This window comes from Scylla paramamosain, chromosome 45 (assembly GCF_035594125.1).
Source record: "Scylla paramamosain isolate STU-SP2022 chromosome 45, ASM3559412v1, whole genome shotgun sequence".
NCBI lineage: Eukaryota > Metazoa > Arthropoda > Malacostraca > Decapoda > Portunidae > Scylla > Scylla paramamosain.
In genome coordinates, this window is record NC_087195.1 from 370,001 (window position 1) to 372,500 (window position 2,500).

A 2,500-nucleotide genomic window follows, 5' to 3' on the forward strand; every position below is an offset into this window, starting at 1 on the left:
TCTCTCTGTGTGTGTGTGTGTGTGTGTGTGTGTGTGTGTGCTGCGTTTTACTAACTGTTTAAATCTCTCTCTCTCTCTCTCTCTCTCTCTCTCTCTCTCTCTCTCTCTCTCTCTCTCTCTCTCTCTATCGACCAAATTAATCAATAAGTCAACCCTCCTTCCTCTCTCTCTCTCTCTCTCTCTCTCTCTCTCTCTCTCTCTCTCTCTCTCTCTCTCTCTCCCTTCCCTACCCCTTTTCTCTCCCTCCCTCTCCCTTTTCCTTCGCACACACATACGAAAGAGAGAGAGAGAGAGAGAGAGAGAGAGAGAGAGAGAGAGAGAGAGAGAGAGAGAGAGAGAGAGAGAGAGAGAGAGAGAGAGAGAGAGAGAGAGAGATGAATATAAATGTAAACAGATCTGATAAATAGAAAACAATACACTTTTGAAAATAAACAAATAAATAAATGAAGAAAGAAAATAGAAAATGGGAAAAAAAATTAAAGAAAATGTTAAAGGAATGAAAGTAAATAGAAAACGGGGGACGAGAAAACAAGAAAAATAAAAAAAAGCAGAAATAAATAAAATCAAAAGATGGAAAAGGAAAGAAAATACTGATAAAGAAAATATGATGAAATAAATCAATAAAAAAACAAGAAAAAAAACATCTTCCTTATTCATTTTTTTCTCATTCCCTTTCTTTAATTTTCTTTATTTTACTTCATTTTCAGTTACTAAGAGTTTTTTTAATCAATTCAAATAACTTAGCTTTTTTTAATAATTAGAAATAACTTTAATCGGTATAACCAAATTACTATTAATAGAGACACCAGATGGCCTCTCTCTCTCTCTCTCTCTCTCTCTCTCTCTCTCTCTCTCTCTCTCTCTCTCTCTCTTGCTTACGTCATTACTTTTCTTTTGAATCCAATTATACTTGTTTATTTTCTCTCTTCGCTGTGTCAGGAGAGAGAGAGAGAGAGAGAGAGAGAGAGAGAGAGAGAGAGAGAGAGAGAGAGAGAGAGAGAGAGAGAGAGAGAACTAGGATTAAAAATAGAGAGAGAGAGAGAGAGAGAGAGAGAGAGAGAGAGAGAGAGAGAGAGAGAGAGAGAGAGAGAGAGAGAGAGAGAGAGAGAGGGGGGGCTATAATCTCTTTCTTATCTTTCCACCTTCCTGATTCAGAACTACAAACGTACGAACAAACATCACCACCACCACCACCACCACCACTACCACCACCATCACCACCATTCTTCACCATCAACCACAATTATTGGTGATTATAATTACTGCAATTCGTTGGTGATTGTCTACCTGGCCAAGCTCTCTCTCTCTCTCTCTCTCTGTCTCTCTCTCTCTCTCTCTCTCTCTCTCTCTCTCTCTCTCTCTTTTAAAGTTGCTGAAATATCTGAATCATTTCCTCTTATATACTGGTTGTTCTCTCTCTCTCTCTCTCTCTCTCTCTCTCTCTCTCTCTCTCTCTCTCTCTCTCTCTCTCTCACACACACACACACACACACACAAAATACACTTAATATAAATAATAAAGATGAAGAACAGAATAAATAAAGAAATAAAAAAATAAATGTTAGAATAAGAATGATGAAAAGAAAGAAACGAAGGAAAATAGAAAAAGAAAAAGAAAGGAAAAGTAAATAAAGTAAATGAATAAACAAATAAGTACAAAATAAAAAAAGTAAAGAAAAAATGAGTAAAGATGAAGAAGAAAGAGACAAGAAAGCAATAAAGAGGAGGAGGAGGAGGAGGAGGAGGAGGAGGAGGAGGAGGAGGAGGAGGAGGAGGGTGAAAGAAAATGGATTTGACCTCATAGAAACCTTACATACATACATACATACATACATACATGCATACAGATATACACTCACTCACACACACACACACACACACACACACACACACACACACACACACACACACACACACACACAAACTCATTCACTACATATTTACTCTCTCTCTCTCTCTCTCTCTCTCTCTCTCTCTCTCTCTCTCTCTCTCTCTCTCTCTCTCTTGCGTGTGAGTGCCCGCAAGCAAGTCTGTGCAATGTAGGACGTTGTGTGTGTGTGTGTGTGTGTGTGTGTGTGTGTGTGTGTGTGTGTGTGTGTGTGTGTGTGTGTGTGTGTGTGTGTGTGTGTGTGTGTGTGTGTGTTCGATTTCAAGCAAAACAGGTTATTAGTCTGAACAAAAACTATAATAATAATAATAATAATAATAATAATAATAATAATAATAATAATAATAATAATAATAATAAATAGTTAGAGAGAGAGAGAGAGAGAGAGAGAGAGAGAGAGAGAGAGAGAGAGAGAGAGAGAGAGAGAGAGAGAGAGAGAGAGAGAGTTGCACTAAAACACAAAAAGAAAAATAACATTGAGATTTTGATGTGAGAGAATCATGTGACGAGAGAAAGAACATCCGGTGTGTGAGAGAGAGAGAGAGAGAGAGAGAGAGAGAGAGAGAGAGAGAGAGAGAGAGAGAGAGAGAGAGAGAGAGAGAGAGAGAGAGA

At 38.0% G+C, this 2,500-nt stretch overlaps 1 protein-coding gene across 14 annotated transcripts in view; it reads right to left on the reverse strand.

Annotated features, from left to right (window-relative positions):
• The window catches only part of LOC135094464 (LIM domain-binding protein 2-like), a 115,152-nt gene that overhangs the window by 36,232 nt on the left and 76,420 nt on the right, over positions 1 to 2,500 (reverse strand). The gene's annotated exons all lie outside the window — the stretch shown is intronic.